At 39.7% G+C, this 18,351-nt stretch overlaps 1 long non-coding RNA gene across 1 annotated transcript; it reads right to left on the bottom strand.

The window, feature by feature from the left end:
* Positions 1-288: 288 nt before the first annotated feature.
* On the bottom strand, positions 289-2,724 carry LOC122799247. The gene is made up of 2 exons (XR_006364446.1): positions 2,256-2,724; positions 289-870 (listed from the first exon to the last, which is right to left on the bottom strand). It is a non-coding gene; the product is annotated as an uncharacterized LOC122799247 (long non-coding RNA).
* Positions 2,725-18,351: the final 15,627 nt, after the last annotated feature.

The following is an 18,351-nucleotide window of genomic DNA, read 5'->3' on the forward strand; positions in this document are numbered from 1 at the left end:
TCATGTTCACAGCACAATTGCAACACAATTCTCCAAAACATATCATAACATATTTCACTTTTGCTGGGCAATATCCCATACACTACAGGTACCACCTTTTTGTTGATTCCACCTGTCAGTGCGCAGTGTAATGTATACACTTGTTTACATTCAGTAGTGCTAATAGGGAAAGTCCCATCTGCCATGAGGTATTCTGACTCTCAAAGCATATTCAAATTATCCCTGGTGGTTATAACAACAACATTTGTATCAATTTCAGTTTCCGCACTACGTTTTATAATAAAGGAACCAGTCTTCAAAGGTAGCATGTCAGCACTCAGTCCCCTAAGATACTTGAAGCCACTACATATTTCCAATTTCTTCCTATACCTCTGCCTCCCCCATGGTTTGTTTAAGGGCACTTGTATTGGGTAACTCATTGACAACATCACTTGATGTAGAAGCTAGGACTTCAGCAACTATTTTACAGGGATCCTCCACAGATTGCTCAGCACGTCATTTCAACTGTTATTTAACTCTCAGCACCTCCTCTTGCACTACATCGGGGGCATGGTAATGTGCTGTGCTTTTCAGCAGCCTATAGCCATTTATATCTTTCAGTTATGCATCTACCCTTACACCTTTCTTTATTTTTTCTTGTGCAACACCAATATTGCTTGACCTCAACAGCCTTTTCCTGGTAGTACTGATACCCGTCAACTAGCAACATTTCCTGACCCTTCTGAGTCCTACTTGTGCTGTATACTGCATTAACTGTGCCTGGTGCATATTCTTGCGAAGTTCCTTCCCCAGCCTGCAATACATGTTATAAACAGTCACAACTGTAAACGTTTCCTGTGTAGACACAACCTTTCAAACACTGTTTACAACCTCAACAACAACAACAACAACAACAAAGTAAGAAAATCACTGGGAACTGCTGCTGTACGACCACGATAAATATTTATTAAAACACTGAAAAGTAAAAAACAGAGTGAGCGCTTTCGGGCTAAACCCTTCATCAGACAAAAGTGCTCTTACAAACATCACATTTTTAAAATATATTTGCACCAATCAGTACTCAGAAAAATCCCGCTCTTTTCTATGGGTTGTCTTAGTTCAAACAATTCAATAATTAAAGGCACATGTTGCTATTAATAAATATTCATTAAAAAATTCAATAAAAAGCACGCCTATTTTTGAGAGTGGGTTTCAGGGGTACCATATCATTCAGCCCTGGTTTAATATGGGCTGTTAAATCTAAAATCCATTTTGATTCTATAGCCTCTGTTTTCAACCTAATGTCACCACCTCTCTTATTTAGAAAAACATTTGCTATCACCCTAAATTTAAAATTGTGTGTTGGGTGATCCTTAACATGATTGTATAGTGCATTGTGCTCATCACAATTTCTAATGGAGCCTAAATGTTGCAGGATCCTAGTCTTTAACATATTGTTGGTCTTCCCAATAGGGATATGAAACCCAGAGTGACTTTGACCTATGGGAGTAACATTCATGGGGTATGTGACATCATTAAGAGGAATTGGAATATCATTACAAGTGATAGGAACTTGAATGATATAGTAGGGGATGTCCCGCAGTTTAGTTATAAAAGGAATAAGAATTTAAAGGATATACTTTGTCGAGATAGGGGCAACAATGATGTCACATGCCTACCTAGGTCCCAGGGCACTGTGCCATGTGGTAGTTGCAAAGCCTGTGGATATATAAATAGGGAGATAGTTTTTATACATCCGTCCACAGGGAAGATTTTTACATTTAAGGGGAAAGCTACTTGTAGGACCACCAATGTGGTATATATGGCAGGATGTACATCATGTCAAGGATATTAAGTTGGGAAGACCAACAATATGTTAAAGACTAGGATCTGAATGATATGGTACCCCTGAAACCCACTCTCAAAAAAGGCGTGCTTTTTATTGAATTTTTTAATGAATATTTATTAATAGCAACATGTGCCTTTAATTATTGAATTGTTTGAACTAAGACAACCCATAGAAAAGAGTGGGCTTTTTCTGAGTACTGATTGGTGCAAATATATTTTAAAAATGTGATGTTTGTAAGAGCACTTTTGTCTGATGAAGGGTTTAGCCCGAAAGCGCTCACTCTGTTTTTTACTTTTCAGTGTTTTAATAAATATTTATCGTGGTCGTACAGCAGCAGTTCCCAGTGATTTTCTTACTTTGTTTTTGTTAATAATTGGATACACTGGGATTAGGCTAAGCACTAGCTTTCTTTTGGACTGTTTACAACCTAATATGTGATAGTAATGTGGCAACATTTTAAACACCCCTACTTTGACATGGTATGGCTATTTAAAATGACATACATGTGCAAGTACATTTAGTGCGAAAATATATCGGTCATGATTATAAACACAGCTTGCAAACATTTGAAACTGTATTTCTCATATATTCCATTTCAATTTACTTGTTTTCTCTCATACATTGTATACATAAATACCTCCATAGTCCCTTCCGCATCCGAGTTTGAGGTTTTCCAACACTAGTGAACCCCCTCCAACAACATACACATGAAAGTTTTGTAGGGAAATGTTTAACAGAACGCCAGACATACGTTATGACGTATGCGACTGTATTTAAGGTCGTACTGCATCTATGCGACTGTTTAAACATCGAATTGCATTCAACAGTCGATCTTTATTTATTCGCACAGGTTCAGTTCGAATATATGCCAACTTGAAAATGGTAGTTTGACCATATCTTACTCGCCCTGTTGTGTTTCGCGGTTTTAAAGGTAAACCTGCACACACTATGTTTAGTTTTGCCACTACCTTCCCCCATGAAAACATAAATTGCAAATTATCTGAGTAAATCTGTGGTAGCTGTCCAATTAATTATGTCTATTTACAGCAAAAAAAAAAAAAAAAAATCACTGAACCAACTACCCTGAGGTCATGTGATCCTGGAGTTAATTATACTAAGGGGCAAATGTATATAACACATCCAGATCTTTTATTTCAACAGCATTTCTTTCACACAATCATTGAAATATTCCATTATTGAAAACAGACTCTGTTAATTACACTGTATCCAAGTGCACTAAGGATGAAAACAAAGCACAAAATGTTTGCTCACAGACAATAATACTTCTTCAGAAAAACTGTATATTCACACATGTATAGTTTGCTCAAAACAAAAATACTTTCTCAAATGTACTGTATGTTCATATACAGAAATATATTTTCTGAACTCCATTGTACCTTTGCTTTTGTGCCTTGTCTGTTTATTTGTGTATTGTGTTGTCATTCAAGCAAAAACATCCAGGCTGTAAAATCAACATCTATTGGCTTCTAGGTTTAAGATAGAGTCCTATGTCCCAGGTGACCAGGGTTCAATCAATGACCCATGTACTACAACCGGGTTGGGGGAGGAGTGTTATGTTGGGTGAGCATGTTGATGATGTGTTGATGGTAGTGAGATAAGGTATCTTGGAGACTACAGTATGGCAGGCAGGTGAGTAAGTGGGACTCCCCTGGGTAGGGAATACATCTTTGCAGAGACTGGGCAATCCCCTCAAGGTGTCCCATTTTGTGCCCAGACACAATGGATTATATAAGCCAGCACATCTGGGGATCTAGAGCTTCAAAGAAAAACCTCAAACCCCAAGGGGATGATGGCATCACTCCTAGTGTACTAACCCAGAAGAATGAAGGGGCACTCACCTTAACGTGGTAAACTTCATGACACCCATGCAGACGGACAATAGAGGTACGACTGCTGAATCCAACACAAATGCACTTTATAAGCACTTACACGAGTGCATGGATCGTGCTATCCCTAAAAGAACAATATGCTATCCTCCAAAAAAGGAAGACAATCTGGTGGTCCCCAACCATAAACAAACTCTACAACACAAGAAATAAACTGTTGCAAAAAGAGTAAAATCCCATTACTGGAGGAACTCCCTGGTCAGCCTCACTAAGAAGTTGAGATCCCTCATAAAATCCACCAAAGCTAGCTACGGAAACAAAATCACCACTGATTCTAAAGACAACCACAAAGCATTCTATAGCTATGTCAAGAATCTCAATGGCAACACTCGTATGCTCTGAGTTACAGCACAATGGCACTAAATATACAGAGCCAACTGATATTGCCAACATCCTGGCAGATAGGTTCAGTGCTAACTTTACCCCCCTCTCACCCCGTAAAGGGCCCATCTCTATACCAGAAGAATGTAAAGTTCCTGTAATCACGACCTGCACACATAAAAACCACACTCTCCAAAGCTAAGAACACAGCATCCATGGGGCCTGACAACATCCCAGGCTGCGTTCTACACGAACTGCAGAATGAACTGGCACCCCACCTAAGCATCATGTTCAATCATAGCCTCACCTCAGGCTTGTGCCCACTGAATGGGGCACAGTGACGGTTATCTCATTCCACAAAGAGGGAGCCACCACAGACCCCGGGAAAGTACAGTTGTGTACACTTACCATAAATGTAGATGTTCGAGTGTATTCACTGCTGCAGTCATCACACTTAAGTTATCTGCCTGCAGGTAGCCCTCAAGCAGCCTGAATACCAGACTCTTGGGATTTCTGTGTCAGATACTGTTGCTTCTTCCATGATGTCAGGGGTATAAAACATGCAGCCGATGCCATTACATCAGTTTTTCTTGCCCCAGATGTCAGGAGCCCCCAAAATAGGACGGAATTACATGGTGTGGAACACCTCCAGTAAAAAGCAAATACCACTGCCATAAAATATGGCCAAAAAAGAGGATAGGTAGAATGTATAGAAAAGTCAGGTGGCTGGATGGAGGGTAACCAGGACTGCAACAGTGAATACACTCAAACATCTACATTTATGGTAAGTGTACACAACTGTACTATGTTCTTCGTGTTTCACTGTAGCAGTCATCACACTTGGGTAGATTCCTAAACCTGAGGAAGGGTGGAGGCAGTCAAGAAGTATTAGGGCTGGCTAGAAGGCCTTGTAAGACTGCTGTAGCAAATCCAGCTCTGGATTTAGAAAATATAGGCAAGTGGTAATGCTTGGTGAAGGTGTGTACAGAACTCCAGGTTGCAACTTCCAGGATGTCCCTGGTAGGGACTCCCCTGAGAAATGTTGGAGAGGTTGAGGTAGCCCTAGTGGAATGGGTTCTAATCCCCTGTGGGGTAGGTTTTCCATGGTGTTTGTAGCAGAAATGGATGCAGTGTGCTATCCATTTGGAGATGGTTTGCTTAGAAATGGTCTTGCCCTCTGCCCCTGTAGCAAAGCTGACTAGCAGCTGTTCAGATTTTCAGAAAGTTTTACTCCTGTCAAGGTAGAACCTAAGCTGCCTGTGCACATCCAAGGAGTGCAGGATCCTTTCCCTTTATTCTGAGGATTAGGGAAAAAGGTTAGTAAATGGATGGATTGGTTTAAAGCCACACTAGATACCACCTTGGACATAAATGATGGGTTAGTCCTGAGGGAAACCCTGTCTACATGGAAGATAATCAAGGGTTCCACAGCCATAAGGGGCTGCAACTCAGACACTCTTCTTGCTGAAGGGATGATTAGAAGTAAGGCTGTTTTCCAAGAGAGGAATTTTAACTCTGTTGTAGCAGCAGGCTCAAAGGGGGGAAGCATGAGCTTCTCCAGTACAAAGTTAAGGCCCCAGGCTGGAGTGGGAGCTCTCCTTGGGGGTCTTAAGTTGTTAGTTCCTCACATGAACTATTTGACCAGAGGGTGAGAGAAGAGAGGTAGCTCAGTATTGTAATGAGCTGAGATGGCAGAGGCACGAATCTTAATCGAAGAGAAGGATACGCCTTTGTGAAGCAGTTCTACTAGATAATCTAGGATTTGAGGTAAGGTGGGCACTGTTGTGTCCTTTCCCTGAGAGTGGCTCCAAGAACAGTATCTTTTCCACTTTACTGAATAGGATTTCCTAGTGCTAGGCCTTCAAGGATGACATCCAGCACCTGTTTGCTGAGGGTTGCTGGTGATGTATTCAGGGGATGAGCCAGGCTGCTAGGTTCAGGGTTTGCGGCTGAGGATGCAAAATCTGGCCCTCCTGCTGGGACAGCAGGGAAGGGGTCTGAGGCAGTTGCCAGGGTGGCACTACTGTCAGACTGTGTAAAAGTGGATACCAGTGCTGGCATGGCCAGTCTGGTGCAGTCAGGACTGTCCTTGGCTTGTCCTGTTTGACCTTGAGCAGTACTTTCGAGAGGAGAGGCAGAGGGGGAAAGGCATAGACTGAGGTTTTCCCATGTAAAGGACAGGGCATCTACTTTCCATGCTTGGCTGTGGGGAGTTCTGGTGCAAAATTTGCTCAGTTGATGGTTCTGGTAGGAGGCAAAGAGGTCCAACTCTGGTGCCCCCACCTGTGGATTAGAAGCTTGAATGACTTGGTTTCCAGTTTCCACTCGTGTGGCTCCATTAGATTTCTGCTTGTCATCTGCCAGTGAATTTAGTTTGCCTGGCAGGAATTGCGCTTGCAGGTGCACTTGATTGCTCAAGGCTGTGTTCCACAAAACCATGGCAAACCTGCAGAGTGGGTAGGAATGAGTTTCACCCTGCTTGTTTATGTACCACATAACTGTGGTGTCTGTCTTTATCAAGAGTTGTCCTGGAAAGATAAGGTATTTGAAGACTGTCAGTGCATTCTGTACAGCTAACATTTATTTTTGATTGATATGCAGGTGCATTTGTCTTGGGCTCCATTTGCCTTGGAATGCATTTGCCTGCCATGTGAGCCCCCCCCCCCCCCATGCACATTCTGATGTGTCTGTTGTTAGGGTTTGGGCAGCGCGGGGTTGAGTGAAAGAAAGTCCCTTGTTGTGGTAGCAGGCCTCTGCCCACCAAAGGAACTCTATCCTTAGGCAAGGAATGATAGGAATCATTGTTTCCAGGTCCTGAGAATGTTGACACCAGATACTTTTTAAGTACCATTGAAGTTTTCTCATATGCAGTCTTACATATGGAATTAGTAGAATGCAAGAGGCCATGAACCCTAGGGCTTGCAGTATTTTTCTAGCAGACAGCTATGTTTGGGTGGCCAGTAGTTTGTCAAATAAACCTGTTTTTCTGGAGTGAGGAATGCCATCTGGGAGGTTGTGTTCAAGCTTGCTCCCAGGGATACAATTTTTTGGGTGGGTACCAGATGTGATTTCTTTTCATTGATGGTATACCCCAGAGAAGTTAGAAGTCTCTTTACAAATGTCAGGTGCAGAAGTAGCAATTCCTGACTGTCCGCCTGAATCAGGCAATCATCCAAGTATGGGTAAATTTGAATTTTTCTCTGCCTGCAGTATGCAATGGCTGGGGCCAAGCATTTTGTGAATACACTGGGTGCAGTAGATAAGCCAAAGGGAAGTGCAGAGAACTGATAGTGCATACAGCCTGCCCTGAAACGTAGATATTTCCTGCAAGATTCCCTTAAGGGGATGTGCAGATAAGCTTCTTTTAAGTCTAGGGTGACCAGCCAGGAGTCCTTGGCTAGCATAGGAAGCAGCTGTTGGAGAGTAAGCATTTTTAATTTTGGAACCACCAGGAAGGTGTTGAGAATTGACAGATCCAGGATAGGGTGCCAAGAGTTTTCTTTTCTGGGCACCAGAAACAGTCTGGAGTATAAACCCTGTCCCCTTTGCTCTGTTGGAAAAGGTTGAATAGCCTTGATACTGAGAAGAGAAAGTACTTGCTTTTGGGCCTCTGCCCACTGGTTTGGGGGGAGGTCTGGCAATCTGCTTGTCTGAAACTCAAATAATGAAAATTTCAGGTACCGGCCGACCAGCACTTGGCGAACTGCTTCTGCTTCGGGCTCCGCTCAGCAAGAAAAGCTGATGTAATGGCATCGGCTGCATGTTTTATATCCCTGATGACCTGACATCATGAAAGAAGCGGCAGCATCCAACACAGAAATCCCAAGACTCTGGTATTCGGGCCGACTGAGGGCTACCTGCAGGCAGATAACCCAAGTGTGATGACTGCAACAGTGAAACACAAAGAACATCTACCGCTCCATTAGCCTAATGAGCCAGGCCTGCAAGGCCATGGAACGTATCATCATGGATGTTATAAACAAAGACACTGGTAATCTCCAAACTCTGGACCCCACCCAGTTTGGGTTTGTAAAAGGCAGATCATGTCTCCTAAACCTGATAGACTTCTTTAAAGCAGCCACCAAAGGCATAGATGAGGGTAAGGTGGTTCACACAGCCTATCTAGATCTCGCCAAGGCATTCAACACCATCCCCCACTCTGGAATTATAGATAAACTCACTAAACTAGGTATAAATCCCTATGTCACAAAATGGGTTGCCAACTGGCTCACTGACAGAACTGACACTGTGAAAGTAGCAAACTCCAAATCCGACTTCACACCAGTGACAAGTGGAGTACCACAGGGTTCAGTCCTGGGTCCTCTCTTGTTTGGTATCTACTTTTCTGAAGTACAGGCTAACACAGAAGGCCTTTGGCTAATGAAGTTCGCAGATGACTGCAAACTAGGAGCCATAATCGAAACTCCTAACGATGTGGACATCCTACAAAAGGGCCTCACGGAGACAGATGCCTGGTGTCAAAGCCATGGCCTCAAGCTCAATGCCAAAAAGTGCACTGTCATCCCCTTTAGTAAAAACTCTGTACCCATGAGGTACCACATAGGTGGTAGTCTACTTAACACCAAAAGTGTGATAACAGACCTTGGGACACAGGTGGACTTTAGTCTCTCCTTTGATAATCATATTGCCACAGTAGTCAGGAAATCCTTCTACATGGCACACCTCATCATAAAAGGTTTCTCATCCAGGAAAAAAGAGGTCATTGTTCCCCTCTACTCATCACTCATTAGACCCATTATACAGTACAACTCCCCTTTTGGTATGTACCTCACAAGACATCTACAACAACTGGAAAAGCCACAGAAATACCTCACAAAGAGGATTACTGGCCTCAAACAGATGCCCTACGCAGACCGTCTCAAAAAAACTCCAGCTTTACTCTGTTGCATATCGCCTACTCAGAGGTGATCTCTGCCTAACATACAAAGCTATGTCAAACCCAGAACTGTTGGACATGCTCCACTTAAAGAAATCCCAAACCATCTGAGCTGCATGCTCTAGGGACCTAAACCTTGTCACCACAATAAACAGAAGATGCTAGAAGGCTAGATTCCTGTCCCAGAGACTTCCCATACTCTGGAACAAACTACCTATCTTTATCAAACAAAGCTCCTCATTAGTACTCTTCAAGAAAAATCTTGATGATTGGACAGGAAATAGGAAATTCACCCTGGGGATAACCTCCGTGGCTCTGCTCGACAGGAGCAAAGGAAAATAATTTTCTTGGGTAGCGAAAACCAGGATACCTTTTTGGCTAGGCTTATATAGGCCCTAGGGCCAATAGCCTAGTACCTACCTATGAACCTATGTGAATGGGCCAATACAGAGGCCAAGCAAAGACTTAATGGCCAGACGGAAGCCAGAGTGAAAACAAAATCAAAGTAACCTCCATCTCAGTACATCACATATATTATTTCAACAGTCGATTCAGATTAAAGACTTACAAATAAACACTTATGCATTAGTCATCTCTTACACTATATGTATGTATGTCTTAACAGAAGGATGATACTCTTATTGCTGACTTGTAAAAATTACCATAACTTAATAAAGAGCATCTATGAGGGTGGCTAGTTTTTCTACCAAATCCACTAAGTCTAGGAAAAGTGAATGATGCAAGCTTTCTTTTCTCTCAGTTTGCAAACTGGATGCGATGCTACATATGCTAGAATGATATCCATAGTCTCACAATAATGCTCCTCTTAGTGTCATGACTACGTCTCAGTTTCACTGTTGAAGCAGACTTTCATAATATAAGATTTCTACAGTTAGGATTTGTCCTCATGCTAATGTGCAACAACTTCAAAGTTGATTAGATTGAGTTCTAGGTTACAGCATGTGAAGTCCTTTACACAGAGTTGTGGGGGACTTATTCTATACTATGAGGGAAACTTCAACTATGCTGGTCTAGTAACTTTCTGGAGGTTGCATGCACCTCTTCTGTTCTACTGCCCTTGTATCCAAATAACTAAGGGAATTTAAGGCAGACTTCCCATACTACCCTATCAGCTGGAAATGGTGATTAAATATGTTCTGCTGTCCTTGTCTACCAGTGACTGACTAGGTTTAAAGCGGACTTCCCATACTTCCCTTTCAGGTGGTAACTGATTAAATACAGTCCCACTTCTTTTAAGGAGCACTTCCCTGACATTTCCCTTTTACACTGAACTAGTGTCAGTTTGGAGGTGGCTTTATTTAGTAAGGGGGTTTATGGGTCAAAGCCCCCTGCAAGAGGATTTGAGCGGCTTGCTTCCCTTCATCCAATGCAGTCTTTTATTTACTTTTTCCTACAGTTTTGCATAAGTGTCATGTCAATACAACAGGAATCATTTAAAGAAACCCCACACAATTAAGTAAAATTGGTGTGGTGGGGGGGCAGAAGAGTGGATGGTCCAAAAACTGACTTAAGTGACCAAGAATGGAAGTAACATACTACAGATGGTGGAGAAAGTGTCCAGGGATAAAGAATTCCTTTAAAGATCCATGGAAGTCCAATAGGAAACCATTAAAACATACAAGAGAAAATGCAGAAAAATCAGAACGTCATTGGAAAAAAAAACAGACACATGGAATATCATTTAGTGGCCTACATGAAATAGAAAAGTTAAATATCTGGGGTGAATGGGAAAATAGATCCAGAAAAAAATAATTATAAGACCAACTAGAATTTCAGAACAAATAGAAGATGATAGTTACAAGACTTTTTCTTAAACCTGATCAAAAGGCTGATGAACTCCCAAGGAGAAAGGACCTAGAAATATATAGGATCCACAGAAATGGAAAATGGCAGAGAACAAAAAGCCAGTCCAGGCATGTTCTCTGTAAATTGTTCCTTACACCAGAAAACAATGGATCCTGAACATAATAAGAAAAAAAGAGAGAGACTGAAAGGAATAGATGGTAAGGACATTAAAATCTAATGAGACTACTCTGCAAATGTGTTTCACAAAAATAGTAATATGACACAGAAAGAAACTAGCTAAGGAAGAGGGGAATTAGTCCAAGGTTGCAATTCCCTACAGAGCTAACAGTAAACTTAGCAATCCACCAAGCCTGTTTAGAGGCATGCAAGCTGCTGGAGAAGGAAATAGAAAAGCCAAAGAGATAATGAATAAATGAAGGTAGTAATGACACCCCATAAAAGAAAACCATTGAACTTAGCAATACAAACACATGCATTTCAACAGTCATCTTTGTCCGATTAAGCAGAAGGAAAGGACCCGAAGATGAAAGGATCCAATCTTGGAAGCAAAGCACAGTCACACACTAAATCCAGAAAAAGAAGAGTGTATACACAACTTCAGAACAAAATACAAGGTGCAGTCAGATCAAGATAGAGGAATTACAAAAAAGCAACACAAGAAAGAGCCAAACCACGCCATCAGAAACAGGACAGATAGCAGAACCAGTAAACAGAGGCACCAGTAAATGCAACAGCCATGCAGAATGGTCCAATGTGGAAAAACAAAACCTCACATACAGATTCAAACCAGCATGTGAAAAAGGAATCAACCCCTTTTAAGTGTAAGAAATTTAGACAAAGCTAAACTAATTGGAAGACAAATAAATAACATTAGGAACAGATTTTAAGTATTGCACTTAATAAACTTAAGTTGTAATAATGGCTTTTGCATAAGCATGTATTTTCTGAAGGATATGAAGTCTAAAACTCAAATATATCATTATTTAGCAACATCATATCTCAATGATTTGCCAGAAAACCACAAATGTTATGAACAGACCAAAATTATAAGGCCAAAATCTGGACAGTTGAGAGGTATGAGAGAAGCAGAAAAGATTGTCAGACTGGTCAAAGTGGGAACACAAGCAACTCTGTTTGCAGAAGGCAAAAAATGCTTGAAACAATAAAAATGCAGAGAGTAAGTATACATATGATGTTAGTCAAAAAAAAGGGGGGGAGAAGCTGGTCAATCACCAACTAAATAACAATAAAAAACAGCACATATGGAGTCAGAGATAAAGAATTTTAATGCTTAAAAATAAAATATTAAAGATGTTCAAATATAAAAACAAAGTTGCATATGAATATATTGTACCTTTGAAAAAAGTTTTTTTTTCTTTCAAACACAGATCTTTGAAAAAATATATATAAAGCTGGACCACAGGCTGTCAAGTATATACCATAGTTCATGAGAAGAGACGTGGATGAAAGTGCTAAACATTTTTGATTTGGATTAACTCTACAAGCTACCATTATTGTGTGGGAATACTAGTTATGAGCTTACACCTTAGTGGATTTTGCTGGCCACATTTCCGTTTGTCATTACAGGCTTTAAATATATTTGGATGGTGCATACTTGTGACAGCCTGTGGCACAGCTGTATATATATATATATATATATATATATGTATATATATATATATATATATGTATATATATATATATATATATATATATATATATATATATATAATATAGATACTGATAACAGAACACCCCACAGACAGCTACTCTAAGGCTCTTACCAGACTACCCAATTATACTTAGTAAAATTAATAACTATACAAGTGGTAATGTTCAACCAAGCAACAACACTTTCAGGAGCATGAAGCCACAGTGCCAACAAAGAAATGCAAGTACTCTCAAATGTTAAAATATTTTCTAAAAGACCATCCACAATGAAAGGTTTAGATATATTTAATAATAAAAAACATGAAAATACTGAATATTTATTTCCAATAAACACCAGAGTTTCAATCACATGAAATTAAAAAAAACACCACCAATGGAAAGACTGACAAATACAGAAAAAAAACAAACATTTAGCTAATCTCACTGTATTTTCTTAACTGACTAAGGAATTACTGTTCCCTACTTGCCTGCTAGAGTAAGGCAAGATGTAGTTAGATGAGTGTCTCTTTTCACGTCTAATAGCAAAGTACTGAGTGCTACCAACACATCTCTCACTAGTATCTAAATATAATTGCAGTGCTTGCTACAGAATGACATCACATCTGGTCACCTGACTCTGTGGCTCCCACAGTAATCCCTCACTAGAAATTGAGCCAGGACCTGGCAAAGATGTGTAACAAAATACACATGAACATTGCTGAGACTTAATACAGCATCTGGAAGCTATAAAACAATTGCAACACTTCCACCCTTCCAGCTGAAAGGCTTTTCATAGACATTGCATCTCTGCCTGCATTCAGACCTGTGAGACAAAATCTTCATGGCCTAAACCAAGTCATTTAATTACAGGCTAGTTTTCTTAAGGTTAGCTGGGTCGAGCTTAACACCTTCCTTTCCAGTATCCTCTGTTAAAATATATACATTTCAGCAGTTACAACAATGCAACCGGACATACATGTACATTTCTTTTCTGTCCAGCAGGACCCACTGTTGATACATTAACACAAGCAGCTTTACTAATACATTTTTAACACAAACATCTGTACAAATCAGTTTGATATTCAAATGACATATAATTCTTTACAAAACTCCAGCTGACTATGCTGGCATATGTTACACATCCACTGCCTACTCCCTTTGGCACAAGTGGCACTACTTTACATCACACACCAGAAAACAAAAAATGAAGAAACTGTCTCACTATGCGATAATACTATCAGATTAGACAGAGCTAACAAAAAAGCTGGCAGTGTCATTTTCTTCTACAAAAACACACTACACTATTCCCTTTTCTCTCACATCCTGCCAACTTTTTCTAACTCAGAAATTCTACTAACCATGCTGATACTATACACTCACAAAACATTCGCAGTCATGGGTATATACATACCCCCAGATAGCAATGATAAAATATTGAAAGATGTTCTCTACTGGGTCTCCTTAAAAAAAAATCCCTCAATACGCCATAATATTGGGTGATGTTAATAAACACTGGCAATCCATATAGTCTGAAAATCCAACCAATAATATACACATGTACAAGTTCACCCAACTTATAACCACATCAGCTAGCTATAACAAGACTACAGCCCGACAATCAACCCTAAATTGGATGCTAACATCATCTCCAAATAAAATATTATTGCATGCAACTCTGACAGACAGCCTAAGTAATCACTTATTAGTCTAGACCATTAGGTACCACAGCATCTCATCATTACTGACTGGTAAATAAGCTTACAACTTTTCATGAAGACAATTTTATTAATATACCATATCGCCTTAACTTGGAGCTAATAAAATCTCTCCCTATAAATGATGCTGTGTATGAGTTCAACAAAAACCTTCTAGGTGTTTTAAACACACTAGCCTCCCTCAGAATAAAAACAGTCAGTCAACCCTGCTCCATAAGTATCTTTAGCAACTAAATAACTCATAAAACAAAGAGACAAAGCATGGAAGGTCCGGACAACCAAAAGTGTTCTGGGTCTCAATAAACTGTTAAATTTGGTACAAGCTACAGCCAACATCAAAACCACAGAAACAATATGATTTCATAGCCAACCAATTCAATACCCACTTTATATAGACAGTAAAGGCATTAACCAACCAGGCAACAAATCAAACTCTTCAGGTCTGTAGTCAATCAAATAACCTCCTTCAGCATTTCTCCTTCCAACCAGTTCCCACAGATACCATCAAACAATACCTCAAAGACTTAAAGCCCACTACAATTGCCTCTGACAATCTACCTGGTGAATATCTTAAAATAGCAGCTGAGGCTATTGTATATCTGATTTCAAATCTGACAAATTGATCCAGATCTGAAAACGATGTCACTTTGCAATGGAAAAAATCATTCATTATTCCACTGTACAAGGGTGTAATCTATACAGATCTTTCAAACTGTTGACCAATTGCCATTTTATCTCCCTGTCAAAAATATTAGAAACATTTATTCATACACAACTTAAATACCCAGCTTCTGCCTTCTATCTAACAAGGCCTCCATCCTCATCACAGCACAACTATTGATTTGCTGACTTTTGTTAATACTGTCAACACACAGAGAAATGCCAGAGACTTAGTTTCCATCATCTTCCTAGACTTGTATGTTCAAAGGAAAGTAGCAGCCAACTGTAGGCCATTTTAAGCTAAGCCAATTTCCCTTTTTATGCTCAAAATAATTTATTTCATTTAGTTATAGAGTGGCTTTACTCATCCCATGATCGATAGTTATACATTACCCCTAAATGACAATAAGTGGGATAATACCATAGATAATTTGAAGGGGCACTCCTAGGGTAAATGTTCAGTTTTCCATCCACAGATTTAAGTTTTTCTTGAAAATGGACAGGGATGAACTTTGTTTTATGCTGATAGGGAGTTCTGTTCCATAGCAATGGTATCTTCTGTGAAATATAACTGTCCCTCCAAACCATTCTGTTGATGTTGCAGAAGAAGTTTAGATCCCTAGACTGTATATTTATTGATGCCATTTAACTTTCTGATGTGCAGTAAATCCCTCAGTAATGGGTTGAATAATGTTTGTATGCCAGACACAGGTCACCTCTTAGCAGTCTGTAAGATACCAAGTACAGTGACAGGGTTTTGAGTCAGTCCATGTAAAACATGTTGTTTAGGCCTTGTATCCTTTTAGCAAGGTATCTCTGTGGGCATTCCAGTTGTTCTTTTTATCAACAGATTTTGATACCGTCTCCCTCCAGAAACTCTTATATAAACTCTCATTTTTAGGGGTCACCAACTATTCACTACAACGGTTCTATTGCTACCTCTCAAAGACAGCACAAGAGGGAAGAGGAAAAATGATTTTTCCACCTTCTAGCCCAGTAGGTATTGGTGTTCCACATGCATCTATACTAGGTCTCGTACTTTCAACATATTCATCAATGATTAATATGCTGTTGACTCAACAGTAATCTGCTCTGCCAAATCTCTCTACTCCAAGACCTTACACAACAATCCAGCTTATTGATTTAAACATGGCTAAATACGTCAAAACTGCTTCTAACCCTGAAAAACTAAATTACTGCTCTTCACCTTAAAACAAGCCTCTACCAGAACAACAGTATTCAGTCTGCTATCAACACCATGATAGAAAAAGTAAACATCACAAAATTACTAGGTGTCATCATAAGATGACCAATTGAAATCTGACCATCTACCACATATGGTTAAAATAACTCATCCAAAACTAGGTATATTATACAATGTAAAAACCTACCTCACTGACATAACCAGAAGACATATAATCTTTACTTTCTTACTGCAGTCTCTCATCTGTGCTGCCCTAATCTTCACTAACCTTCAAGTCTCACAAATGCCCAAACTTGAGCAATGTTATTATAAAATAACCAAATTTGCAGTAAATTATAAAAAAAGAATACACCAATGCCTAACTCTCGGAGAATTAAACTGGTTAGATCTATCACATCAACTACCTCTTTCTCTATAAGCCAGAAAATTGCCCAGCCCTTAACAACTTAATGGAACACAACTCTCCCAATACAATTGTATGCTCGAGAGATATATCACCAATTACTATACAAAATAAATGAATACTGCAGGTGACTCCCTATATGCAAATAATATAGCTAAACTACAGTGACACATCCTACTACCACTGAAATCCATTCAGAATGCAAACTTGTATAAACAGAACTAAACCTTCACATGGCTAATCACTGAATCTGCTCCTGCACATCTCCAGGATAAATTCCACTGTTATCTTCAGGTTGCCTTATCGTCAAACCATATCTCTTCACTCAAAATTCTATAACCTACAACCACTTTTCACGTGTAACTGAATAGTTTTTATTAGCATCTCCCAGCTTATGCTATAATTGTCACAGAACCTGCTTTATATCCTACCTCAACTACAATATAACCATTTCTGCCCTACCTAGTTCCTTCCTTCACCTTAATTTCTTTGAATTCCTAAGCACTAATCGCATGAGCTGTTATCTGTTTGACAAACCCACTAATACACCTCTTCAAATGTTCAACATCTATTAGTGCATAACTAATTATCAAATGTATGTGTAATTGCTAATGTACATTACTGAATGTGTGTTTAAAAGTGTCTGTAATATGTTGGAGCTTTTCTGCACAGACCTCCACTGAAAAGTGTTTTTGACTAAATCCAATTGGACAAACTCAGTAAACAAAAACAAAATAATAAAATAAATACTTTGACACCTGATGTGATGCACAAATTAGATACAGAGCAAATACACTCCATATTAAACATGGAGGTTTCAACTCATTTGAGAAAGAACGCCCATAATTTAAATTGCTGATCAGAAATGGTGCATTATCTTGTGAGTATGCAACCATGTCATTTTCTAGAATATCAGACATTTTCAGTTTCAGTAACACAACTAAACCACGTTTAATTCTATACTCAAGTCAGAAAATTCCACTCTGCACAACAGGGAGTTTATCACCCAAACCAATATTCTGGTCCAAGAACAGACTGTGAGACAATTTCTGACAAGCTGCTGCTACTTCAGCCTTATACTTAGGGCCCAGATCATTTCTTGCAATAAAAGCAGCTCTTATTTTCCCTTGGGTCATTTTTTTATCAAGTCAGGGTTACTGCAACAATAATCCTTAATATATTGTAAGAGGTGGTCCCCAGTATTAAATGACAAGCTGCATTCTGCCAATAGGATGAGAAAAGCCACATCTGCTTCCCTAATATGAATGATGCTTCAGTACAAATAAAAGATGACCAACTAACAACTTTCTTAGAAATTGGTCATTCCATGGGGTCTAATGTGTATCAGCCTCGGGGAGAAATGGCTGACAGTCCCACATGCTTTTTTCAGGGATGCCCTGTACCTTTTTCCTTAGAGCTTTTGTAAACTGGTCAAGACTTTCACCACCCCACATAGTGGCTTTTTTAGGCAAAACAAGCCTCTGGATCTACTAACTAGCAAAATTAAACCAGGACAGCATCAAGGTAGTGCAGCTCAGTGCTAGAAACCTTAATAAAAGCTGTGCTCCATAGAGACACTCCAAACACAAGAAAATATTGATTTCTACATAGTTAATGAAATATGCTTCCTTACCAGGGTTCACCGTTCATCACTCATTCAGACCCTCTGCTAAGGTGTTTTGAAATCGGAGGTGATGTATCCATTTTCTTCCATGACCCCATCACTTCAAAATTAGTATGGTTAAACAACTATGTCCTAGTCACCGTAAACAACACCCTACCACATCCTGGCAATGTAGAGAACACCCCCTGTGCCACCCAAAACCCACATATCTGAACAAGCATGGCTCCCTCAAAATCAACCTTAACACAAATTTTGAGGTTCTTAATCATTTGTGTATAAACTGGAGTGCTTAAACTACTGTAAACAAGTACGCTC

Source organism: Protopterus annectens, chromosome 4.part0 (genome assembly GCF_019279795.1).
Source record: "Protopterus annectens isolate FY-2018-M chromosome 4.part0, PAN1.0, whole genome shotgun sequence".
NCBI lineage: Eukaryota > Metazoa > Chordata > Ceratodontiformes > Protopteridae > Protopterus > Protopterus annectens.